The sequence below is a fragment of the Chiroxiphia lanceolata genome, chromosome 2 (assembly GCF_009829145.1).
Source record: "Chiroxiphia lanceolata isolate bChiLan1 chromosome 2, bChiLan1.pri, whole genome shotgun sequence".
NCBI lineage: Eukaryota > Metazoa > Chordata > Aves > Passeriformes > Pipridae > Chiroxiphia > Chiroxiphia lanceolata.
Genome location: NC_045638.1, coordinates 13,512,371 through 13,540,117, shown reverse-complemented (window position 1 = coordinate 13,540,117; position 27,747 = coordinate 13,512,371). Strand labels below are relative to the sequence as shown.

General features: G+C 38.3%; 1 protein-coding gene across 3 annotated transcripts in view; it reads left to right on the top strand.

Annotated features, from left to right (window-relative positions):
• The window catches only part of POLA1 (DNA polymerase alpha 1, catalytic subunit), a 194,001-nt gene that overhangs the window by 40,928 nt on the left and 125,326 nt on the right, over nucleotides 1–27,747 (top strand). The gene's annotated exons all lie outside the window — the stretch shown is intronic.

The following is a 27,747-nucleotide window of genomic DNA, read 5'->3' as shown; positions in this document are numbered from 1 at the left end:
GAGATACAAGAGCATAGGTGCTTCACTATGAAGGTGAGAGCTTTTGCAGCATGACTCCATCATTTGTAAACTGCTTAGTTTCTGTTTTCAAACAAATCCCAGTGTGTTAAGGTTAGAAGATTATAAATCCTAACTAAGATTATAAATCCAAACTGATGTTTTAATGTTTTTCTCCAGCCTGTATATTTGTTAGCACTGCATGTCTTTGCTGTGCACATTTTCTTAGTTCATTAGTGGCCTGCCATAAAATGCTTTGTGTTTTGAGACTTCAGCAGAAGTTGTTCTCTAGGGTATTATTGCTTCACTCATCTGCATCATGCATTTATCTTAAATTGGATGTTGGCCTGTTCTAGAAACCATGGGTTTAGATACCTAGATAGTAATAAAGTTTTCAAAATAAAAGATACTTCAAATAGGAGTTAAAAATAATTTTCATTTTCAAGCACTATTCCTAAGAGGATAGAAAAATGAGTCTAACTGAAGTGTTTGTCTCCCACGAGACTTAAATAAATATTCATTCTGTCCTTCAAAGATAGGACACCTTGATCTCATAATCAAAAATTTTCATATATTTACTGGGAATGTTACCCACTGTGCAAAAGCTTAGTGTTTCATCACAGATTGTCTTAGAAGCTTTTTGCCCCATCCACAGTGACATGATCTGTTCTTTTTCCTCTTGAATGAATACTCATTTGAGCCTACTAGATGTGCTATTTTAAGGTAATGGTTTAAGGATGGGCATGATCCTACTCTGACATATAAAGAGAAGCTGAAAGCTGGGTTTCTTCAGTCTGGAGAAAAAACCTTTGAGGATGGAATTCACTGTGGTCTTAAGAAGAAGCCAGACTCTTCCTAGAGATGCACAGAGTTGCACCAGGCAGGTCTAGCCCTGTCTTGGGCAAGAGTTTGGGTTAGGTGATGTCCAGAGATCTCTTCAAATCAAAATTGGTTTATGACCATAAGCTTAGAAGTTCCTTTAATTCACACTGAGCTTTATCACCAAGGTCAGCTAGATCTAACAGATGCAGCTCGTCATTTGAAGTGAAGAAGACTGGAAGGATGAAGATATTTCGGCAGTGATACTTGTCTTACCAGGATGTTTTGGTTTCAGAGCTAAAAAAATAATGCTTGTGTAGTTTGAATGCAGGTTTTGCTGTATGGATCAGGTCATATGGTCTCTGCATGTATGTCCTTTCTCTGGGCTGTGCCAAGATTCATTGGCTTAATTTAGAAGATAAGCATGAACAGCTTATGCTATTTTCAGCATCGAAATATACTTACGAGACAGATGAAACAGTTTGTTCAAGGCCTTTATTTATCTGTGGAAGATGGACTGTCTCTACTGCTGCAGGTGCAATACCTTGTAAGGATACAGGAGACCTTGGTGGGAAACTCAAGAATTCTAACTGGGACAAAGGACTCTTAAGAAGTAGATGTAATTTAACAACCTGGTTCAGATCTCTTACCCTAAGCAAGGAAGCTTGTAAGTCAGGCTTACATCCTAAGCTAACTTGTTCAGACTTCCTTCATAGTAGAAGGAGGGCAGTGTCAAACCTGGATGAAATAAATCCCCCAAATTTTAGAGCTTTACTGGTGATTGGGAGACATGTGGAAGCTTAAATTATGCTTGCTCACTCTGTTTGCTTTCCTTCCGATGGTTGTGCATAATGTAATGCAGGACATGTTGCTGGTGTTTGCATCGTCTTTAGTTTCAGAATATTTCCTTTATCAAATATGGGTAAGGTTTCAGGGAGTAGGATTAAATTATTTATGTTGGTAAGTGCTCTACAGTTTGATACGTTTGTTTGCTGATTTGAACCACTAGGAATAGTTGCTCTATAAAATCCTATTTGAACACCTGGATTAGTTAAAAAAAAAAAATCCATTTCTCTTAACCTTTCATTTTAATTCTTCTATGGTTTTGTGTGTTCTAACTGACAACCTTTAAAAAGAGCGAGAAATAATTTTTTACGTTGTTGGGGGTAGGGAGTGGTTCCCACTTATGTCAGTGAAATGCTTTGCTTAACAAGCAGTGCTCATCAAAAACGTGGAATGATGGAATGTCATTTGAACCTTTCTGCAGGGATTAGTCCCTGGCAGTTATTTCTCTGTGAGCTTGTGCTAGTCTTGGTAATTACATGAGACTGAGAAAACTTAAAATTTGGATAGTGGTGGTTGATAAGCCTTGGTTTCAAAAAAAAAAAAAAGGACTGTTTTGCCCTGCAGTTTGGTTCTCTGACTTGTTTTGTGCACAGTATCACTTTATTAGCAATACCACAGTTTGCACACTAGTAATTTATTTTCTGTTTTCTCTGAATTCAGTGCAAAGAACGTTTTCAATGTTAATTTCATTTTTCTTCCTTGATGCTTTTAATTTTTTCTGGGATATCAAACTGTCACAAGCTTTGTAATACTGTCATTTGGAATTGGCAGGTGGAAGACTGACTTAAATCCATAGGAATGTCTCAGTCCTGTGCTCCAGGGTATTTCAGCCTTGCTGGTTGGTTTTGCTCTGGTTGGAATTTTACTTGTTGAATCTAGAACTTCCTTGGCTGTACCCTTTGATTTTTGAACAACCGAGATATAAGTCAATGGCAGGTGATGTTTTGGTTTTCATGTGACCTCCTTAATTTCTCCCCATTCTCCTCCCCATCTCCCTCAGAACTCAGTATCATCAGTGTCTTTGAACGCAGGCAAATTCCATTTTTGCATTTGCTCAGAAATCTAGTGGTTCCTTTAAATTCTAATAGGGCCTCTGCCTTGATATTTTAATAGGTATCATACCTGGGTTTTTTGGTTCAGTGCATAGCTTCATATTTTTCAACTTAGAGTTAGTCGTCATCTTGGAGATAAAGAAAAATCAATAAGCCCATACTTAGACTGAGAACCCCTGCAGAAAGCTTTGATTAGAGAAAAGCTTTAGATCTGACTCTTACACGCAATTGTCCATCAGGTGGCAAGTGATTTTTGCATGTACTACTGTGTACCTCAGATGGTAGGGGTGGAAAAAGGTCTGTTACATCATGAAGTTCATCTTCCAAAGTATGTATTTAGTTACTTCAGCAGAGACACAATTCTTGATGATGGGTTTTTTGTGGTTTTTTTGTTGTTGTTGTTGACAGCTGTTGTCCTTCAAGACGTCACTTCTAATTTTAATTTTGCCGTGGTTTTTGATCTGATTGCTTTTTGTGATCACTAATTTTTTAATAGATTTGGAAGACAAGCCTGCCTTCAGTAGGAATGTGTTAATTGACAGGTGTCCTGAAGCTTTACATTCTTGGCAGTGGTCCAGGATGACAGAGCAGTAATGATTTAGAAACTGCTGTTCCTTCCTGGTGAAAGGATTGGAGGAAGTCTGTGAGGTTATTAACTACTACGCTCTTCTAACAGATTGTGAGAAGATCATTATGGCATCTAATTAGTTGAGATTACCTCCTTTATGCAGAATGTTTGGGGTTTTTTTAAATTCCTTTACATGCTGCCTTGTGACTTGTACTGGTATTTTTTTTCTCTTCTCTCTAATGTTCTGGATGGTTACTCTGAGGATTTGAGTAAGGGATCATGTTCCTATCTCTGTGTGGTGTAATTAGCACAGCTATTTAAATGTTATCTGGAACCCATTTACCCTGTCAGTTGCTGCTTAGTTCAGTGGAAATGCTTTTATGTAAAACACAGAACAATACTTCTGACTTGTAATAAGATTGGGTTGAATTTAGGGAACTGAAACACTTCATCCTAGAATAAAAATGTCTTGCTGAATCAAGGGTAGAAGATTATGAAAGCTGCCACTTTTAAAAAGGGTATTATGCTGACATATGTATATGTATAAATTGAATTAGCTGTGATACTCCTACAGGGAGAAACTTCCCACTGATTCTAAAAAATTTAAGGAAAAGCTGACACATGAAATTTTCCTCCCAATTTTATGTTAGATTTTCAGCTGGTCTTAGAATATTTGAAATTGATGCCTGATGGGGTGTGGGGCAGATGCTTTCCTTTTACTTCCTAGTAATTTCTTAATGAAAGAGGTTCCTTCTGTGGCTCAGAGATGTTTGTGTTTTATAGGGATCTAATGGCTTTTATAATGATTTTTATTGCTCCTAGGCTTATGTGGAAGATAAACCACATAAATGATTTTTTTTGTTTCCATTCAAATAAAAACAACCTTCTCTCCCACCCTCCTTTAATGTACTGACCTTTTGCCATCCTATATTTTGGTGGTTGATCTTGAACTTAAATAATTACAAAAGTTTCTCATCTTTCATATATGAGCAAGCCATGTAGTTTTGGGTTTTCTTCAGAAAGATGGGCTCCTGACATGCTGACCAAGTAAAGATTAATTAATTGTGGCTTTTGTTTGTGTGTCTCAGTTTTCATCCTGGAGTGTAAGCTTGTGTCACTTTGCTCTGTTATAAATACTGTGTTAAATTACAGCAATTTTTTTTAAGAAACTGTTTGATTTTTTGCCAGGGATTCCTGAGCCATCTAGTAATAGTTTCAGGGATCCTATTCCTTCTCTGAAAATCAGTGCCAATTTTGGACTGTGCAGCTGTCCCAGTTTCCTTTTTATTAATTTTCACTCCAGGAATAAATTTTTGTTGTCTGATGTTTATTCTATTAGTGTTATTTAAAGTCAGTTATTTCCTTCTGCATAGATCTTGCTTTACTTGGTTTTTTTCTCCCCTTTATATGTTTTTCTTAAAATGGAAAAAGAAATTGATCTGCCAGAGGAGATGTGATGGTAAAGCAGTATGAAGTGGCATTTATTTGACTATTCCAGAAATGATCCTTCTGTTATTCCATACAGTACTGCATAGCTTTTGGCTCAGCTGGTCTGTATAATAGGGGAGAGCCTCCCTGCTAAGCCAAGCAACTCCTCTTTGCTTTGAAGAGCATTTAAAGCATGTGTGGTAGAAGATTATCACAATTATCAAGTATCAGTACTGACTTAGTATTTGTCCCTGGCCTTTTCCATCTTAACTTGAGGAAAGTCTGTTTTGTGACTGTCTGTCAGCCCCTCTCTCTGAGAGGAACTGTGGTTAATAGTTTATTAATAGTTTGTGTGGTACGTAGACTGTCACAGACTTGCTATACGCTCTTGAGCATAAAGGGTTTTTTTTTGCAGTTTTATATAACATGATGCTCCTTTCACCGTTTAATCTCTTTGGACAGACAGCGTTGGAAGCAGGTCATCATTAGTGGTGTTCAGATTCTTATGGTTTGATAAGTTTTTCTTAACTTTACCAAAAAAAAAATCAATTTTTTACATGCTTTGCATAACATGGAGTTGTTGGGTTTTGTCTTTAAGTTTCAGTACTTGTGTTATGGCCGATAGTTGATTTAGGAATACAGTTATCCACTATAAAGAGATCAGTTATATTAGTTCCCTGGAAGGAAGAGTTGGTGCTCTCTGAAGTTAGGAGTTGTTGCAGTGAATGTTGGGAGAGATGGAGTTTGGGAAAACCTGAATCAGTATGCATACCTGTAATGAGAAAACTCCTTTGCATGTTTTGCTTTTCACTGTTTTTTAAATGCAGTGGGCACAGGTCCTTAAATGTTAAGTCAGCTGTGCTTAGTGTTTGGAAAGAAATGAGTAACATGAACTGCAAATAGGTTTTCCTATAAGGCAAGTAATTAGGTGTGTGCTTACTTGAGGATGGAGATGGAACAAAGGGAGAAGTGAAATTGTTGATAGGATAGTTCAAGAGAAGATTAATTGCTCAAAAGTACTAACACCTTCTCCGGTAACTTCAGAGTCTTGGAAATTCAAACATGAACATGAAAACATGAAAATGACTTTTACCCTCAGTGTTCAGTTCAGTCAGTGTGAAGAAGTTAAATGTCAAGAACAAAATAAAACCACCTGGAGAAGAAAGCTATGGGCCTTCAGGTCACAAAAATTACCTGGAAACACTGAATGCTCAGAACTGTTAAAGAGCAGTGCTGCGTCACACTGAAGGACAAGCGACTTCATCTGCGATTCCATTGAGTCCAAAATGTACAAGAAGTAAAAAAAAAAAGTTGAATAATTAGTCCTCTTCTGTACATACAACTAAAATAGCAAAGATTTATTGAACTCTATAAGTCAAATGGGAGAGTCAATGTCTGCATTTAAACAATTCCTGTTTACTGGACCTGAGAAGAAAGCTTCTCATGGGGAAAAGGACTTCAGCTGCTTTCCTGAGCTGCACTTGATACTAGATTTCTGGAAAAGAACTGTAGGTGGACTACACACGAAGTCTGTACATGAGGGAGAGAATCACGGCTTAACTAGGTTTGGGTTTTGATTTTGTGTTTTTCCTACAGAAGAGAGCAGCTGGGTAAGATCTGTGGGAGTCATGCTTCCAACTCTGCTCCTTTTTTGCTGATGCCTTGTGTTGAACTCTTCCTGGAGGATGAAATGTCTCTTGGCACATTTGTTGCCATCTGCTGTTTGTCTCTGTTGATAAGGCTTAGTTAGCACTTCTGCTAGGAAAGTGCATGACATAGTTTCAAAAACTGCTCCATTTACCTGTTGCTGTGGGACGAGGCAGGCCCTGTTCTAAATGTTTTCCAGCTGGTACATATCATTACTGTTTCAGATGACATGAAAAATGATAATTGAAGCTACGAGCCTATTACGTAGTAAGCTTTAATTAGTTAAACTGCTTCGTATTCGTTTACTGTTGGTGCTAATGCTCTTGAAATTAATTGGCACTAAAGGGGGTTCAAAGTTTATATGCAATCATTGCTGCAATAATGTGCTATATTACTAGGTAACTTGGCTTATTAGGTGATTTCGTTCTCAATTATTGCTGCAAGTCAACAAGACCAGAGTAATTATCTCACAAACAATAGCCTTACTCCCAAGACAGATGTAGCCAGACCCTTCCCCTGGAGTTTTGCTGTGTTCTAGTGAATAGGAAAGGGAAGGTGATCCACATATGTCACCCAGCAGCAGATGGGGAAGATTTTTTGAAAGTGGGATAGCACACTTTCAGATCTTCTGTTATGCTAATAAAGTTTTGTGTGAGAACGATAGCAATGTCAATCTATCAATGACATCGAGCCCTGGCATGTGCAGGCCATCAAAGCAAACTCAGAATGCCTTTGTAGGCATAGCTGGACAGTGTAAGCCAGTTGCTACTAGAGTGAAGGTCATCTCTCGTTTTCCTAGAGTAGACTAAATGCCTAGCATACACGTTGATTAAACTTTTTTTTTTTTTAAATAGAAGTTGTGATTTTGTTAAAATGGAAAATTTAGAGTCATGGGAATTTCTAGACTCCATGGGAATTTCACCCCTAAGTTGCTAATGTGTTGTGTGCTGCTGGTGTGCTGTAATGTGGCTTACATCAGCCTATAAGTGTCTGAGAGAAGAAATTATAAATTTACTGGATTAATATTATCTAGTAAGTATAAAGCATTATTAATAAATATTTAATTCATAAGCACACCTTTAAGATGCTAGAGTTTATATCAGAAATTAATTACAAGTGAAGATGACTTTCATGAGTGGAAAAAGGAAAAATTGCGGTGGTGAAACTGTGCAATAGAAGTATGACTGAGCAGTGCTAACGTGCACCTCTTGTTGGCTCCTCTCCAAAATGCCTTCAGGAGAAGGTTCAGCTGAATCTCCAGATTTTCAAGTGTCTTGATCCGAGTTCTGATACTATTTTAAGTCCCTCTATAGAGCCAGCATGTAAATCTTTATTTAGGACCATCTTTCAGGAGCTGCACACAGCAGGTCAAGTATTAATTCCATCTGGGGAAAGTGCTGTTTCCAGGAATGAAAAAGACTGACCAGTAGATCTCCTTAATGTTCTTTTTCTGTCAGTTATTTTTGTGAAGTAGAGATTGAAAAGAAGTTTAACAGATTCAGGGAGTGCATTTGTGGATGGACATGTCTTACATATGAATTTTAAAGATGTCTCTGTGTTTCAAGTGAAAAAGGTGGATAACTACTTTGAATGGTGGGCTGCTTAGTATTGTTTTATTGGAAGCATCTGTGGAATTTTACAGTGGCTGATTCTTTGTAGCTGTAGTAATTTTGCCCTTTTTGAGTAGTATCAGCTTACAAGTTAGAATCTCTTGTATGTGGAGATATTATAAACACTGACACACATGCATTGGATAAAATTTGTAGGAATAGTTCTGAAGACAGGAGTTCATTTTGGGTATTTTAAGCTAAGGTGTTAAACCTACTGTTTAGGGATTTTTTTTTTGTTGTTGTTGTTCTTTAGTATTTGCGATTATGACATTTAATTAAATCTTCTAAGGGATTGTACTTGCCCAAAATAAAAAAAGATGAGGAGCGGGGAAAAAACAATCCTCATGACTTTCTCGTAACTATTACTCTTCAGACAAGGGTTTACAAATGTAAGTGCACTGGAAGTACAGGGCACTGCAGCTTAATTTAAGTGCAACCTGCGAAGATATGGAGGAACCTAAGTGGCATTCCATTTCTTTTCAGTGAGGAAGGAAAAGTAAGAATACTTTTTTAGATCGTTACACTGTGGATTCGATGCTTCTAAAGGTGTCTGTTGAGTGTGCCTATTTGATAATGTAGAGGGCTTCTCAGCAGTAGAATGATTTTGATATTTTAGCCTTGAAACCAAGTTTCTGTGTTTGAATCTACTAAAATTGTTGGTGTCATGTGCTTAATAACCCATCTGCTTGAATAATGATAAAGCCTCCTACTTAGTCTGTCTACCTCAAGGGAATAATCGAGCAGCCATTGTGACAATACTCTTCTGAGCTAACAAAATACAATTTTCCCCAGGAGTTCCCTTTGAAACAAGTTATTTTTAAGACAGTAGTGATAGGGACCCTGAAATGAGGCTCAATGAGGAATAAATATCTATCTCAAATTGTCTGTCATGGCCAGTGAAGTTAAAAAAAATGAAACAGAAACAGCCCAACTTCACCTTATTTAAAAGACAGCCAGATATCCTTATGAACAGGATTATATGATGTGTGTTTTTAGGAGGCTGGGCTTGATGGTTTAGTCCTGGATTTCATGCATTGCCATGCAGCAGACTGCAGGCTGCTTCAGTTTTGCTCCATAAAGTCTTGAAGCAGTTGTGTTTTTTGGATTTCCTGCTGTGACAGAGACCACTACCAGTCAGAGAAGCCAAGAAATCAAAATTTTGTAAATGTCTGATATCCCAAATGTATGTGAATCAATTTGTCATCTGGAGTTCATCTCTTCCTCTTCTTTCCTCCTCACTGTCTTACAAATCCTCTTGTGTGTCTTGGGTTTGATCAGTGATCAGTGTCTTGGGTTTCTTGGTGCAAATTCCGAGTTGCTGCAGTTGGAAGCATAAATGAGACGTGTTTCAGTTCTTTGACTTTGTAGCAAAGGAATTGCATAGAGCTGGTGGTGGATTTCCCATCATTTGTGTTAAAGCAAGATCCTGTGCCTTGCTTCTAAAAATTATGCTGTCAGTCAGCCTGACGTTACAGGCTTGAAGTAGAGACTGTTTAGTAAAATTTTATGGCCCGTGTGTGTTAGAGGAAAGTCAGTAAGGAATGACTGCAGTCTTTTGCCACACTGAAATACTGTAATTTAAGTGCCAGATGTTTTGAATAGAATTTTAATGAATTGGATGCCTTTCTTAAAGGTAATTTTATGTAGTTCTAAGAAGTCATGTGTGGTCGGCCAGAGGGAAACAGTGTATTACCCATCTGGCACAGCATAAAAATATTTGTGCTTAAAAATTGATATTCAGTAATAAATTTGGACCTTTCAGTATTTTCCTTGTTTAATGCAGGGGGGTTTCTTTGTTTATGTACTTGATGTTTATAAGAGATTTCCTGTAATTCCTACCTACGTGTGCACAATCTGGTATCTTGAGTTTGTTTTGCTATAGTCTACATCTCTGTAAAGCATTTTGCAAGGAAAAAGTGATATTTCTCTTGTCTTCATTCAATCTTGAAAGGTTTACTGTTTATTACATAGTTATAACTCTGATCATCAGTTTCTCTCTTTCCTCAGATCATACACTTAAGAGGGATCAGATTACCTGTGCTGTAATTAATGTCACCTCTGAATATGTTAAGAAATTCTGTATACTTTTATATTATTTTGGTTTCTGGATAGTACCCCATGTCATGAATTTTTGAAGGGATTAAATAAATTTTTTAAACAGAAAAATTCCTAATGTAGTAAGCAGAAATATCTTTACATTTAGGAATTCCTGCAACTTTTAAGTGTTTCAATTCTTACTGCAAGTTGCCTGTTTTTCAGGCTCTTCGGTGAAATGGGAGTTTGTGATCAGAAGGTCTGTTGGACTGCAGTCAGTTTATTTTTCTTGTATAAGCTGGGGAATATTTTTGAGGCATCCGTTGGAGACTTGAAAGCTTTTGCTATTGGGACGGTCAAAGGTTTTTTGGGTAGCAGATATGCCCTTGTGAAGAAGGTGAACTCCAAGAAGGGGACTCAGTGACATTTGTGGCTGAATGCTGTGCCATGACTATGCACAATGTTGTCCCACTGCAGTGGGCACAGCTACTCTGGATGTGTCTTCTGGGTGTGGTGGTTGGTCAGAGATATTTCCTGATAGGCAACAGAGAACTATTATACCAGTGACTGAACCCATAGGAAGGTCCCAAGTAGTTACAAGTGAAGAGTGGCCTGGGTGGATTGCAGCTCCTTATTCAAGTGTCAGAGAGGCCTGAATGCCTGAGCACAGTTCAGATAAAAAGAAGACAAAGGGCTTTCTTACCTCAACCTGTCACATAGTTAATATATAGAAAAAAAGTTGTTCTAATTATATTTTTCCTCCTTTAACTTCCCTCCTTTCCTTTTACCTTAATGAACCAAGCATTAACTCTCGAAATGATGCATTGACTCATATGTGTAAGCATATTGCTATAGGGCAATTTAGTCATGTCACTGTAGTATATGATATTCTGGATGCTGCTTAACACTTGGGGTTAGAATTAGATGATCTTCAAGGTCCCTTCCAACCTAAACCATTCTATGGTTCTATGACTCTATGTGTTGAGATATTTTTGTGGTGGAGGAAAGCCTTTTGGATCAGGTCTTACATACTTTAACATGTATAAGAACACTGGAAGTGCATTGTACCACTGTATTTTGTTTCTTGCTGACTTGCCTTCCTTACAAATTCTTGTTTTTTTAATATCCCTTTTCTTCCCTCTCCTCCTCCCCAAAGTGTAGATGTCACACATCTACATTTTGTGTTTCTTGTCACTTCCCAAATTTGTCATGACTACTGCTCTTGGTTTTTAGGATCTCCGGGTGAATACCATGTTGCTTATAGATAAAGGTGGGAGCCTGGAGTTAAGGTACCAATACTGTGGTGTAAAATTCAACTCTCACACCTGTTTGAATTAAAGCGAGGAGTTTGTGGGGTGGGGTAGGTGAGAAGGGGATGTGGGATGGCAGGAAAGGAGGACAGGCTTCTGATGGACACCAGGATGATGCAGGTGCCAGCCAGCAGTAGCCACCTAGCTACTCCAAACTGGCTTTTAGGAGAACAGAAGTGGAATTTGCTTCCCAGATTCTGGCTTGCTTTCTGGCTAAACCAAATGGAAGGGCTGATTTCTGCTCAGAGAGCAAGCACCTGCTTTTTCCCTGTGAGGGAGGAAGGGAGGAGGTGTTGTTCTGTGTCTGTCTGGATGCTCTGGCCATATGTGATGGTTTGCAGTTGCTGAGCTGTACCCAGTAGCATGTCCTGCACCAGTGCTCCATTTATTCTTTCTCTGTGCTGCTCTTCCAGACCAACTGAGCTGTTTGCTGGCAATTCCCTAATGACTGTGCTGCTTTTGGCTTGTTGCTGTAGGAGCAGAGAGCTGAGATGACTTGCACCACTACATGGAAGATTAAGTAATGTCTTCACTGTATTTCTCTGTAGGCAAGTTTTCTGTTAACTTTCCTAGTACTTTCACCATCCATCTACGTGTGGACATTTGAGCTGTATGTTACCACTTACCCTGTTGTTTTGAGGTGTGATTTCCTAGCTTTCTCCCTGCTATACTCTAGACAGGCTGGAGTGTCCTTGAACCCGCTCTCCCCTTTCTACAGGGAAGAATGAGAAGCCTTTGAGCAGCTTAAGTGTCGGCCTGTCACAGCTGACAGGAAACTGATCTGCTGCTTGGCCCTGTGCTGCAGCCTGGCTTGCCAGTGGCATGTGCCCAGGCTGTGCAAGCCTTGCAGGGCCAGGGGGTGCATGCTGAGGGTCTCCCTGTGCCCCAGCAAAGTGAAGTTTGGCTGTAGACATGGTCGGAAATCGCTGTCTGTCCCAAAATGTTGCGGCTGTTTGCCACAGCTGTCTGTCCTGTCAAAACAGTGACTCGTCTCAGGGTTAAAGGTTGATGAAAACTGTTGCTAATTTGAGATGATTGATATTGGAAAAACTAATTAGTGAGCAGGGGCATTTAATTTGATCACTTGTAGTGGTTTCTCTTAGGGGTTTTGAAGAACTTTGCTGAACTTCTTTTACCAGCTTCTTTCTTTTTAATTGAAGTAGGAATGTGTTTCCAGTGGGCTGCTGCCAAGGGGAAAGACAGGGTAAATTCATAAGCAATGCTTGAATTTACTTTTGAAGCATTCCTGTGTGATCTCCAAAGGCTGGCAGGGAGATACCTGATTTACTTAGAGAAGGAAATGTCACATACTCTGATGAAACTTTCAAATGAAATCCCTTGCGACAGAGTTGGGAGCTCATTGGCTGCGCTCTACCACAAGAGGTGTTCTCTGTAGTTAGAGAGGTAACAGAGGAGTGTTAAAAGGGTATTCTGGTAACATTACTTTGGCTTATTCAATTGCTGATGACAAGACAATGTGTTTCCACTTTGGTCCGTGCTGCTAAAGTGTAATATAATTATTTGTATTAGACACCAGCCACCTGTTAATATCGTTCTTCTAAAGGTCATTGTGTGGTGCCTTGCTGTCTGAATTTAACAGCCCTGTATCAGGTTTGTTGGTCACTCTTTTGTGTGACACCAGACAAATGTTTGTGGGGAAAGAATGTGAACCCGATACTCTGACGGCCAAGGGAGAGGAGAGGACCAGGGACAGGCTCTGCTGCTGCTATTGTCGTGCCACCAGGCCAGGGCTGAAAAACAAGCACCTTCCTTTTGAAGTGCTTTCATCTGACACAGTCCTTGTTTGAAACAAAAATAACTTGCGGTAACTTCCCAAGAGAAGCAAACTGATGTCTGTCAACCCAGACTTTTTGGTACTCGTGGATTTATAAGGGCATTCTATTCCTGACCTGGGCTGTAAAGGAGAGGAGAGATGCTGCTCAACTGGCTGTCTGGCCTCCTAATGCCATGAAAAGAAAGTGAGGTGGTGATAATGTAATTGTGCCTGGTGACAATGGGTAGATGCTTGATAAGTTATTTTTAGACATACAATGTTGGCAGTTAAATTAATCCAACACCAGGATTAAGGTTATTAATGTCTGTACAGTGACCTGAAAATGCAAAGCATTGTATCACTGAGAAATGGTGACCTTGTTATCTGACAATTTTTAATTAATTTTGCTGAAAATAAAGGTGATGTGCATTTAACTTGAACTTTCACTCTTCCCACCTGACCTGGTATTATCTTTTGAGAAAGGTGGAGACAGGTAGGACTTGTGGATGAACTTCTTCTGTGCCTATATCCAGTGAATGAAGCAGATGCAAGTGACTAGTACTGCAGGGACTCAGCTGAATGACTTTGTTTTCAAATTTACAGAAAATGAAAGCTTCAGCTGCCAAAAGAACAAAACAAAGCACCTGGTTTACCACATGGTGTAGGACATTCCAGTACTTGCGAAGAGGGAGGGTTGGCTTTAAGCCATCTATATTCCAATGTCATTAGTAACTGCTACTAACTGTTGGATTGAATTGCTGGCTGAGAAAGAGCAAAGGCTTTTAGAGTCTTCTCTGCAATTGAAAACAGTCACATGAAGAACTCCCATTACTGACAATTTTATAAGGAATAAGGATCTCACTTTATCAGTTGCATATTTATTGGTTCAAACCATTTGAGCTTCATTATGCGCATGTAGATAGCTCGTTGTGGTTGTTTGAAAAGGTCACTAGGGTCTTCAAGAATTCTGGCTTTATAAAAATCTAATTCATTTTTTCTGCAGTGAAAGAGTTAATGAAGGATCACTTGTGGCTTTTAATTTTCAGCTAATTAAAAAGAACGTCTGTTTTTGCCTTGACACTCATCGTTAAAGGTGCCAAATATAGGATTTTTTTGTGTGTGAGTTGAAGGGTGAGGAGGAGGGGGAAAAGTTACATGTAAATCATTTAGCCATTAACCTAATGTGGTGGATTTATAAATCCTATTACTATAAGCCCTTTTCATTTCCACTGAGGCCTGACGTGTGCTTGATCCTGCTAATGTAAAATTCATTCTGTCTAAGTGATTACTGAAGTAAGACACTTTTAGTCAATTTTAATCAGATTGTGTGATACTTGCTTGAACACCAGTGTTAAGTAAGACATGGACACAGTTTGGCCATGTCTTAATTAGCCTTACAAATCAGTTAGACTAGAAATCAATCAGTGAACCAAGTCTATGAACCTTTTGACACCTAATGCTTTCCGTGGGGGGAAAAAACATCTATGCTGAGGGCTGAAAATACAGGGCTTGGGAGCAAGATTAAGATTGTAATTTGGTGTTCTTGCTTCATGGTATGCTCGGCAGTCCCTCACAGTATGCAAGTCCTTTATGATGCAGCCCTCATTGGTGTTTCAGAGTTGAGGCCAGTGGGGTGCTTCCCGTAGCCCATCATAAATTCCTGTCTCCACAGCAGGAGCAGCAATTGGAGTACTTTTCTGGAGCTGCTTCTGCTCCAAGAGGCATCTGTTATTTTGGCAGAGGGGGGTGAGGGAGAGCTTATCTTAAAACGTAACCTCCTTCTTCCTTCACTGGGAACTACTGACTTGGATTCATGGGACATCTGTACTTCTTGGGTTTAGCTGTCCCTGTGTTTCCTATAGGGAAGCATTAGTATGGAAGACATCTGCCTCATAAGTCCCTCCAATATTGCTCACTGTTGAGATCAGAGTTTTTGTAAAAGGTCATCCTTTGATAAGACAAGTAAAGACTTTGTTGTTTTTAATGTTTCTCCTGGGTCGTTGCTTTTTAGGTGAGCTTGACTCTGACATGAGCCTCAAACTGATTTTCAGTTTAGGTTGGTTTACCCAGTTTTTGAAGACTCATTACTAACCAGGTTTTTTTCTGTTCTAATTGTGTAGAATTTCTGTATTGGTAATAAATTTTGGTATTTTCTTTCAATATACAGACCGTTTCCTTTTACTACCCAGAAACTTGAAAAACTTGTCCTTGAAGGATCCTGTGTTTGTTTTGGTTTTTTTCCTCTTCCATTGCTTATAGTGTCTTCTGCAGCATGGTGGAAAGCCTTGGGAGAAAAGGATGCTTGCAGTATATAGAAATAAAAATATTTAACACCAAAGACAGTAGATGTTCTCTCAAAGCAGGCAACATCTTTTGCAGAGGTCTCAACTGCGTGCACCTTGTGTCAGCGCTGCTGGCTTGATTCTACCTGGCGAAAGACAGGACGATTGTAAATCACCAGCTTAGAGTGGAGATTTTGTTTTGCCATTGTAGAAAAATTATCTGCATAGTCATTTTGTTTTAAAGCTTGGAAAGTCGACCACCAGCAGTGTCAGCAAACCCTTTTCAAAATCACTCTACAAGTTTGTATGCTACAGGCTTTGTAAGTTGTTTTTATTGCTCAGCTTCCAGGCAATTTAAATATCTTTTCTCCTCTATCTAACCTGTTAAATTACCTCTCTCTGTTAGGGTGAGTGTACCTCATTTAGTCAGATGTTACTCAGTTGATGATAAGACTGCAAGCGTGTGTGTGGAAGAAAGTAGGGAACGTGGTTTTTGCTTGATCTGAATGCCTCTTTGTCTTCTGTTTTCTCTTTCCTAGGGTTACTGTTGGTCTGCCAGGTGTGCCTTTTTGAATGAAAATGAGAAACTTCTTTAGTGTAGAACTCTTATAGTGTGGTTGGGATGAGGCTCATTTAAAAAGCTTTGAAATTAGATGTTAATTACCTTTCTCTTCTACTGGATAATCTTCTGTACTTTAACCAAATAAGGATAATCTTCTATACTTTAATCAAATAAATATTCAAATACTTTGAATTTGCCATATTTCAGCTTTTTGACAGTTTTCTTATGTGACGGATTGCGGGAGAGCAACTGCTCATGAAAAGGGAGAACTTTGAATGGAAAAAAAAAATCATAGTAGTTCAGGTGGATGGGACAATTGATCCATTCTAGTTAAATGTAGTTGATCTGAACAAATATATGGTGATGGGCCAGGAGGGAACTGTCAGGGTTCACTTCAACCTTTTCCCCCCCTCCTTTTTTTTCTCCTGAGATTGTAGCTGCCAATATCATAAGATTATAAGCTTGAGAAAGATGTAGTGAAGTCCATTCTAGATCATATTTTTATTAATCTCTGTCAGACTGTGGTTGGTTCTTGACTTTCAAATGTATATCTTCCTATTATTGTATGTATACATATTATCAAATGTCTAGGTTTGTCAATATGAAGGACTCTGGGGTACCCTGCCTAAGAAAACAACATGACCTACAAAAGAGAAGTGTTTCTTATCAGCCATCCTTTATATATATATTTCCTGGGAAAATCCTTTCAAGTCTCTTGTTTCACAGCTCATCAAGATTTGCCACAATTTGTGTTACCTATGTCAGAAAGCAGCAGTATCTCTTTGGTGTCCTGTAGGTTAGTGGGCAGGTATTTTGTGGTTTTTTTTTTTAAGGCAGCAGATTTAATGTATTTTTTTAAAAAGTAAAACTTCCCAAATCTTCGTTCGCGAAGCCCAGCCATGATGATGATGAAAACTTGCAGTATTCCTGATTTTTTTCATGGGCACTTGATATTCTTCAGTTGGGAATATGTATGGGCATATTCATGGCATTTTTGTCATTTTAACGATAGATTTTTGTTTTGTGTTTTGTTGTTTTTGTTTACTGGAACGCAGGAGGATCCATCTGAACATCAGGAAATGCTTTTTTACTGTGGGGGTGACCAAGCCCTAGCACTGGTTGCCCAGAGAGCCTGTGGAGTTTCAACTTTGGAGATACTCAAAGGCATCTGGACATGGTTCTGGGCATCCAGCTCTAGGTGGCCATGCTAGAGCTGGGGAGCTGGACCAGATGACCGCCAGATGTCTCTTCCAACTTCAACTAGTCTGTGGTTCTGTGATTCTATTTTTAATTTTTTTTTAGTTCAAAACAGGCCTTAGAATATCAGAAAATTCTTACAGGGATTTCTGTTCTTACAATATATCCTTATCTTAGCTTCTGTTTTGGGTGGTTGAGTGGTTTGTTTATTTTAGGTACCTGTAGTTATCTAAGGGCATTAAAAAGGAGCTTAGCAACGTTTGTATCTGTAATAGCAGTGGATGAAATCAAGCCACTGTCCACCAGTGCTTGTGGTTGGATTATTATGTTGGCACTGAAACTTCTCTCAGGCCCCTGCAGGTCTCATTTCAGATATAATTCTAATGAGGATATTGAATGACTGGTGTGACAATAATGTGAATTAGTGCTGGTGCCTTCTATTTAAACTGAAAAGTGAGAGCAAGAGAGAGCTTTGAAAGAAGGCTTCCTTGGCATATGAGTGAAAGCTGAGTTTTTTATTAACGATTCAAACTCCTGTAATAAGAAGTAGGAAAGCTTATTAGCTATGTTTTTAGATTAAACAAAACCTTTAGGTTGTGATGTTCTTTCTTTAACAGAAGTTGTGGGATGAAGAATTTAAATGAAGATTTCCAAAGTCAAAGATTGATTGAGTTAAAGTATGTAGCATGAAATCAATCCTGTCAAACTGTAGGGAAATAAGCGAGACATTTATAAACATAGTTAATGTTTTAGAAATCTAGTTTTGTGCAAATGTATTTTGAATTCTTTACAAATGAGATAACAGTAGGTCTAAATGACAAATTAAAGATTTAAAAAATAATCAGCATGCCTCTCTTGTAGTAATGGATTTATGGAAGTAGCATGCTTTAGTTGCATTTGTAATTAAGGTTTTTCCATCATTAGAATAGAAATGTATTCCTGTTGAGCAATATCTTTTTATGTGAATTATGTGGATTGAATGAGTGGCAAAACTCCACTACTTTAATCTGTTACGTGGCTGAAAGTCAGTATTTGAATTGGGTTCCTAGAGGGTCATGCTGAAAGGTTAAATACATTTGTCTGTTTTCCTAGTCTTCAAATTTCCATATTCTCTACAAGTAACAAACAAATCCATGTCCTGCGGGATTGTACAATGACAATTTAGCAACTTAGCTTCATTAGTAGTGAAGCCATAAAACTCTAAATACTGAAATGATTGGGCTCTACGTGGAGTGCTGAACAACAGACTAATGCATGAAAGAAACTTTGAAATTGTACTTTCTTTGCATGAGTTCATAGTCCTGAAAAATTAAACTCTGCGCTTTGATTAGCCTCTAAATTTGTTCTGTTTTTAAAAACAGTACAAATGTCCTGGATTATGAGAGAATCTACAAATGGTATTAAAAATGCCTTAGACTACAATTTCAGGTAATTGACCACTTGACCATTAGCTGCTGAAATCTTGGAGGGTGATAGTAAGGTGGTCCCTCTCAGGAATTTGCTTTTGCATGAAGCTCAGCTTTTCTCAATTGGAGTACTCTCAAAATTGTGTCATGGAGCAAGTTTCTATTTCTGCAGGAGCTCCATGACATCAAATATGGTTCCCTCCTTAGCTCTTTAAGTGATTAGGATATATTGTGAATGTCTGTGGATAGACAATAGTTTCCACTGACATGGGCTCTTTTCTTTCCTGTACATCCTTATAGAAAGGTGAAGTTGCCCCAACCCCCCCTGCAGTTTGTACTCCTGACTTACAGTCAGGACCTATTTAACAAGCAATTTAGAATTGTTAACTAGTAATTTGTAGTTAGTTTAAAAATAGTTTAAAACCTTAAATGAGCATTTAAAAAATATATTTCTACATTATACATATTCTAATCATTTGGTAGACCAATAGGTTTTATTTCTGACATACTTTACAAATGCTTGTATTGTTCTAGGAGAGTCTTTTATGTCCTGAGGAGCTCCATCTTGGAAATATGACTGAGACTTCATGCTGTTAATTATGCATGTTCCTCATTGTATTTTCACATCCTTGGAGCAATCACTAGGTCCTACCTGAAGCAGGAAAGGTTAAGTGTCACATGTAGAGATTAGTTTTTTGTCCCTGGCACCACCTAAGAAGGCAGGTAAGAGCTGCCACAGGGGCTAGTCAGAGGAGACTGTGTAGAAGCCACATCAATGCAATGGTTAGTGTTTGGACATATTTGAGATGGTACCTGCCCTGCTCCTACTCAGTGCCAAATATGGTTGTAATTTTCTAAGACTTGAACACTGGTAGTTATTCAGACCTGTATAGGTACCTTGGTAAAAATCCTTATTTGTTACAAGTGCTCATTTCAGTGACGTTTCATCAATCTTTGGAATTGGAATAGCCTTTATTAAATTCCTTTCAGCTATCTGTTGTAACCAGGAAAGGTGGCACAATGTCAAAGCCTAGGGTTTCTCCACTTGCAGTAACAGTTTTCCTTGTATCCAGCACTTGGTGTATATGGTCCTGCATGAAATAAGACACTTACTTCTCTTTGATACGGTGTGTGTGTGGTTGTTGGACAGTCCTAAAAAATCCTAGAAGGACTTGCTTTCACCACATGAGGTTTTTTTTAAGTACAGTTGTATAGGCACTTGTATACACCTGATCTCTCATCTTTTGCATTTGAGTAGCTTGATGGAAACCTGAACATCCCAGTATAGTTGGGAAGCTGAATGTACAGGAGCTTCTCCTTCCTTAATCAGAGAGGCTCACAGTCTATTAGATCTGGAGAAGGTTATTTTGAAGCCTTTCAGAATGATCCTTTTCTTCAGAGAAGGGAGATGACCTAGAAAGTGTGAGAGTTTTCTCTAACACTGTCCTGCAGGCACTCCCTTATTTAGGTGGATATGCTTGAAGAGGGCCCCTTTCAGCCCTGTGTTGTTGGTTTCTGGTCCTTCTGTTCACAATATACCCCACCCTTTGCTTGCCATCATGGACATGCACTCCTGCCCCTGTCAGTCCTGGTCCAAAGCTCTCCTTACCAGCCTGGGAAGCCTCTTGGCACAGACAATTTTGCCCCATGTCAAATGGATCCTTCCTTGTCCAAGCAATTCTCAGTGTTCACACCAGCTACAACCACGGAGGGTGAATAAGTATTGTTTAACTTTATAAAAACAATTGTCATGTTGTCTAAATGTATCTAATTTAATGAAACAAAATTATATGCTTTATGAAAATCCTTCATGACATTTAAGAAACGAGGTAAGAGAACTTTCTTGTGGGGCTAATTAGAGGCTAAAATACTTTTCTGAATTTGAGTAAATGTTGGTTTGATAGACAACCACTTAGTCATGATGAAAGAGCAGTTTAGTTTTAAAGCAGTTCAAACCACTTAAAAAGACTTTTTGATGAACACAACATCCACATACAATCTATTCATTACTGAGACTAGCATGTCCTCTCATCTCCTATAAAAATTCGGGATCATTTTCAGTGGATACACCTGTGTCTGGACAGAGCTTGCCTTGTTCTGTTCAGTATCTCTATTGCAAAATGCCCCTGGTTCTTCAAGAAAAAGGCTGTGTTTTTCAGCAGAAGCGCTTTTTCTTTTAAGAATACTCATCAGGTAGCAAGTGTGTTCTGCATCTGTTTTTCTCTTTAGCACTTGCTTGTCTTCTCCCAGACCTTCCCTTTTCTCCAGCCTTACACGTTGTGGTTATTAATTAAAAGATGCTGACCAGGACAACCTTAAGAAAGTAACTGATGTTCCCTTCCTGTCCACTCTTCATATGCCCTTGTTGCCTTAGAGGACCTTTCCTGTGCTATACCTTTCTTTTTGTAATAAAGTTTTCTTTAATAGTGGGAAAATAGGGGAGAAGGGCCTTACAGAGTTGTAAGTGCTGTTTTCTGCTTTTTACTCAAAAAAACCCCAAAAAACAACCTGTGGGGAGAATATTTGATTCTCAATGAGTTTGTCATCATCTTGGATAGTGCACTGAGTTTATCTACTGCTTAAAAATATTTCAGTTTTTAGAGTATTAGTTTTATTTCTTTTTCAGGTTTATAGACATACTTGATGTTTTCGAAAAACTGTCTTTACTGATTCTAGGACATACTCGCTGATTTTTCTAGGACTTCTAATTATATGGCTAAGAGAGTAACTTTTCTTGGAGATGGGACAGTACTTAAATTTTATCACTTCAAGATTGAGAGACATGATTATATTTTTGAAAGATAACTTTTAAAACTAGTTTTAAACCTAATCTGGAGGATAGTATGGTTATCCTTCGCTACTCGGGAATAGAGTTTGCTGTTATTCAGAGGCAAATCTATGTGCTCTGGTTTAAACCTTGATTGGGTTCTAACTTGTCTCACCAAACAGGAAACCTTGGTTTATAAGTAATTGATTTCAATTATTTGCTGTTCTTGTAATTTCATTTTTTTCTAGTGAAAGACTGAATATCTTTTGCTGGATCTGTTAAACATGTTTGCTTTGGGGAAACAAAGCAAAGCTTTCCTGTCTAAATGTTTGTTCATTTCACTGAAACAAATGCTGATGTTTTCTCTAAAGAGGATATACTTGTCTGTATGTATTTAAATATTGAATAACTTAACACATGTTTTGGTTTTATTAGGAAATAGTAAATGATGCTTGTCATATTTTCCTTATTAATGGATTTACTTGTGGTTTGTGATTTAGCAGTTAGCTCTTGATACAGTTGCAGTTGTCTTATTAGGCAAAGCTACCTTTGCATCTTACAGTTAACTTCAAAATGTTCATCAACCATGGATTTATTTAATGACTTGGAATAAAAAAATATTGCAAAAGTTAATGAGCTGAAATTGGTTTGAGTACCACACTCTTCAAGGGGTTTTAGATGTTGTGGATCTTGTTTTCTCATGAAGTGAAACATGGAAAAAAATTTCCCTGTTCTTTCACTTGTTTTAGGAGTTTACTTTTTGAATTAGTTAGAAAGAAAATACTGTCATGGGTGGGCACCAGGGTGAGCCCGGGTGCTTCTGTAGGAACTGTCAGTGGTTCGGGTGTTTGGTTTCTCTGGAGGGTTGGGAGATGCCCGTGCTGTACTGACATTTTGTCACAGCTAGTTATCCACACGGACATTGTATTCTTGCTGCTTCTGGGAACGTAGAACACTTCTGGGAAGTGGGGTCAGAACCGGGTCAGTTGCCTTCTATGCACTCAAGTGTTCAACTTCATTGTTGAGCACTCCATTTCTCTGTTTCCAAGATTTTGAAATCACTTCCAACACAGAAGTTGGGGGGTGTGTGTGTTTTTTTGGCTTTTTGGTTTGGTTTTGTGTTTTTTGTGTTTTTTTTTTTTTTTTAATTTTGTTCAGTGCTGTTAAGAGTATGTTTCATTATTCTTTCTTTTGTCCTAATAACAAAAGAATCCTTTCCAAAATAGGCAAAATTTACTTTAGTATGACACGGCTTGTAATATATTGTGTAGAATAAATGATAATTTTACAACTTAGTAAGGAATTAATTCTGGTTTTCCTTTTCTCTTCAGCAAAACTCACCACAAATACTTGAAATAGAGGTACTGTAGAATTTTAAAGGTATAATTGTTTCTGGCACCAAGGGAATATTGTCTTCAAGTTGTAATTTGATTCACAGTGTCATCTTCAGTGCTTTACTGTCATCTTTGCATTCCTTGTCAAAATGTGACAAAGGTACACAAGATTTTTGTTGTGTTGAGCACATTTCTGTTGCTGCTTTTTTGTGTGTGTTTTCTGTTGTTTGTGAGGCAAAAGATTCTACTTTTTTGTTGGCATGTAAACATGTTTCACTGGGTCTTTGTGTACACTGCTTCAGCTCTTGGAATCATTCCCCCTTTGGTTTTGGGGCTCCATCCAATAGTGATTTTATATCCAGAAGCTGTGTTGGATCACTGGCTGTCAATTGCAGCACTTCTGAAGAAAAACAAAGCCAAACCAACCCCTAAAACAACATAGAGGGAAATTTTGGCAGCATGGGGTGTATTTGTGATGCTGTTAATGTTTCCTAAGAGTGTACATTTTGGAAAAATGTAACTTTGCCTTGTTGAAGTACAGCAAATATTCAGTAAAAGCTCTTTGAAACAAACTTATTTATTAACTACTTGAATCTGATCACTCAAACTTTTCTAAATCAAGTCCATTGTCTGATACAAAGGCTATATTGTGATTCTTCATTCTTTGTGGCAAACAAGGCCTCCATCTTTCTTTCACTTATGCTTAGGGCATATGTGCCTTTCTGTCCAGTGATAGAAACCTATATTGGAAATCCTCCTTAATAAAATCTTTCTGCAGCATCCTGTGGCTGTGGTTTATCAGTCCTAGAGGCTACTTAACACAAAATCCTAGCAAGTCTAATGAATATATTGCAAAAATACAGAGGTTCAGAAATACTTCTTAGGTAGATTAGTGAGTGGTGTTACTGGAACACAGTTTTTCCAGCCCATTTATTCCTCTGTGTCTTGGGAAGGACTAGTAATATGAATTACTAAAGCAGATGACAGATTTATTTTTTTACTATATAATTGCACAAGTAAACAAATGAGGTGGAAAAATGTGGTCTACTGTAGATAACTACAGGTAGTCTTCAAAAATACAGTTTTTGCCAATGCCTTAAGACTGCTGGCTTTTCTCCTTGAGCAAAGTGAAGCCTAAGTGATTATTTTTATTTCTGGGGCAGGATGTGTCTTTGGTAAAATGTTTTTGTAATGATTCTGCTCAGTCTTTTCAGTCTGCTCTTAAGTCTCCCTTTCTGTTCCTTCATGTCTGCAACCCCAGGAATCCACAGAAAATGTTTTCAAGAGAAATCTTTGCATCAGCATATTAGTTTTGTGTCCTGTCTCATTGATTTTTAGCTTTGGTATATTAGCTTGTTCCCACAGAAGCATCCTCTTCTCAGAAGGTACTCTTTAGTTGGTTTTAAATAAGGAATCTTTAAAAATATTTGATGTAATGGATAATAATAAAGCTGTTCTTTGTATATATATTTATTTTTAATCATTCCCTGTCTTAAATCACAACCTCATTTAATTAAGTAATTAGTGAGTTGGAGTGGGATTAGGACAGCAAATTTTGCTGTTTGATGATTGCTTGTCTGCAATTACAATCCTTCAGTTTATATTGAATTGCAGTTCATGGGTGAGAGAATGTGTCTTGCTAGTCTTGCTTTTACAAGGAAAAAAGTTAAAATAGAATCTCACAGATGTTCACTGTGCTGAGAAGTTCACGGGTTTTTAGAAGTATATGTTTGCTGGGGGGAGGGGGGCATGGCTGTACAGATGGGTTGCCAGGCAATTAATTCTTCCTACTTGGATTGTCTGCAATAGGAGACAATCCAGCTCTCATAAGCAGTGCAATATTATTTGCAAAAGGAAACTACCCAATACCATTTTTCTTCTTCTCTCCTTCTTTCTTCTGTCTTCCCAGCCTCCCTTCCTATGCTGTGCATTTCTGAGAAACCACCAAGGATTGATATGATAGCAGGGCTGTCATTCTTTTTAACAAAAAAAAAAAAAAAAAAAAAGAAACCTTTTTTATTCTAGGTATTTTAATAGAGTCCCATTAAGGATGTATTGCTGACTGAAATATTGGCATGAAGGGCTCTCACTGAGCTGAGCCCAGGAATTAAGAAGTCAGGAAATGGGCTGCTGCATTGCTAAAGAACCTTGTGTGACACAGTATCTCCTGATTGGGGGGATCATTACTGCTATTATGACTCGACTTGCGTAGGAATTTTAAATTTCATCTGAATGTCAGTAATAACCCTCTTAGCAAATTATCCTGAATAAAATCACGAAGGCATTTTATATAATAGGTGTTGAATTACTGGATAGATTTGCTAATTAAATACTCTTTGTTCTGCTGCAGTTGACATTACAGGGTAAGATCTTGAACAATTATTCTCAACAGCTGTACTTTGTTAAGGGAAAAATTAACTACAAAGTTTATTTTTTTTCTGCACTTGAAGTTGGCAGATTTTTGAAATGTGCTTGAAAAAAATTCCATCATCCAGTTGGTAATGAGAAGATAAATATGCAGGTGTTGCTGTGAAATCAGATAACTACTGACTGCCTTATTAATGAATTTAGCAATACTTTATAACCTTCTGTTTTGTAGCTGTTGGCACTTACAAGTGATCTCCTGTCAGACTGGGTAGCACTAGCATATGCCAGTCACTTGATGAAGCTTATTCGTCTGTGACCCTCTTGTTGTGATTACCTACACCCACTGCTGTCCTCAGGGACAACTGAGAAATGGTTTTTGCACAGTCGAAATATTTTTTTAGTAGGGTGTATTCCTTTAAAAAAAAAAAAGCTATCTTTCTCATTATTGGTAGATAGCATTATTTCAGAGAATGAAATAGAAAAGGCCAGAGATTATCAAGGGGAAAATGGTAGGCTTTCTTTTCTTTTCAATATAATCTCTTAATTTCTGTCCAATTTTAAAATTTTGTTTTAGGGACTTCTGTTTGCTTTTGGAGTACTAAGAGAGAGGTATAACCTTTCTCTGTAGGAGTTAGCTAATAAGTGAGAGAAGGGGTTGTGGGGTGGTGAATATGTTGCGATTTTGATTACTTTATACAAAATTTGATGCCAGTGATATGTCTTCAGAATAATTTCAAAACTCCATGGAAAGGTGGTGGGGCTGGGCTGTCTGAATCACTCACTAGGAGATGAATAGGAGTGGAGTACCTTTTTTAAGTTTTGGATTAAAATGGAATCAGGTGTGTCTGAGCACCCAGAGCCTGGTGTGAATCTGCAGCTGAGAGTCGGCATTCTCCTGTTCTTCTTTGTCTGTACAGAAGGTTGAGGCCAGCTGAGTTCTTTGCATTTTCAGCAGCATCAGTGGATGGTCATTAAACCAACTGGGTGTTTTAAACTTGATCCAGAGAGTGTAAAACTGTGGGTATCCATATGTGCTTGGGGAATAACCGTGATAGGGGCATGCGTTGGGAGTCAGCTGTGTCAAAGTTATGTTGTAGTGTGGAACTGAACCTGACCTTAAATGCCTTGAAGGGAATATGGCTTTCAGTGCATAATTTAAAACAAACTGAAAAAACATCATACTTTAGTATGCATCACTCTGGTTGTGTGAAGGTTCAGAAATATTAAAGAAACTTGCTATATTAAAGGAATCACAGGGTTGTCATCTTGATTTTGTACTGTTACGTAGAGGTGGACATTTCACCCTGTTTCAGAATTGCTTGCTGTGATAGCTGTAGTCAGTATCATGACAGTCAAGACTCTTGGCTTCATTTTAGACTCCTTGGCCTTATGAAAGTCATGAGATTTCCCTGAAGGTGGTCTTACTCCCACTGAGCATGGCCAGCTCTTGCCTGTTAGTCCTTTTTCTTGCCTCATCCCTGCTAATTTCTACTGCTCAGCTCCCTGTCACAGACTTCTTGACTAAAAGTCATAATTCCACCTTTTGGCAAATACAGCCAAGGAGTATTGCAATTTAACGTATGAAAAATAGTAAAACTGAGGCTAGGTTGCTAAATTTAATATAAGCTGTTGAAATAGTGTGTTGCCTGACTAAATTTATAGTTTCAAATTATTTGGGTTTACCTAGAAGACTCTGATCTGTCATTGCTGTAACATAACGCGTGATTCAAAGTAATCCTCTTTAAGAAAATTTATAATATAAATATATATGAGTAGCAGGGTCAACTGAAGAAGAACTGAGGTTTATACTGAGTGATGATGGAAAGGACTGAAACCAGGGAACTGGAATCTGGAGCTGTGTGCCAGAGCACCAGGATGTTGACAAGAAGGAAATGGGTAATACAGTGGAACCATGGCCAAGTGACTGAAGGAATGGACCAGATGTTGGTTCCTGTGCAGCTGTGTGAGATTCACCAAGCCCCTCCTGCTGCAGCAGCTACACGTTTTTTTTATCTAGCTGGTTTTACTTTCTCTTCCTGTGCTACACCTGTACCTGTGGCTTCAGGTGATGTGTTCTCCCACCCCTCTCCACTGTACTGACCAGTCCTGGAGATGGAAGCAGGAGCCTACTCATATGAGGTCTCTATAGCTATTTCTAAGGTTCAAAGAGATGCTATTCAGAGCATTTGGGGAACTTGGGATGAGGTTTTGGCTGAGGAACAAGCTTAGTTACACACGGATTTGCCCATTGATTCAACATCTGTATCCTGTCTTTATCCCAGTTCCTTGTCCCAGTTCTGGTTTCCATGAGGAATTTGCTTTTTGATGACCCATTTTGAGATCATTACAAGGGTAATCGGCCTTTTGACTATGTCTTGTTAAGTGAGCACTATCCAGGCTGTACTGAATAAGACAGGACGTTTTTTGGAAAAAATTTAATGACATTCAGAGATAAGATGAGGGATATGAGGATGACAACTGGCCTAAATTACTGAAACAGACTTAATTCTGGCCCTTGCTGATTAGGTTTTATTTGAGCCATTTGATTCAGTGTTCGTTTTTTCCTAAGGTAGAACGTGTGTGCGCACATGCAATTTTGAGATTTGTTTTAATCTTGTTTTAGGGGAGTTAATAATAGCATTAATACAAGGTCAAATGAGAATTTACTCATGTAATAGGAGTATTGAGGTGACTGTGTGTTGCCAGGAGAGAGGTGGTTTGCTTTGTTTTGAAAGGTGAGAGCATTT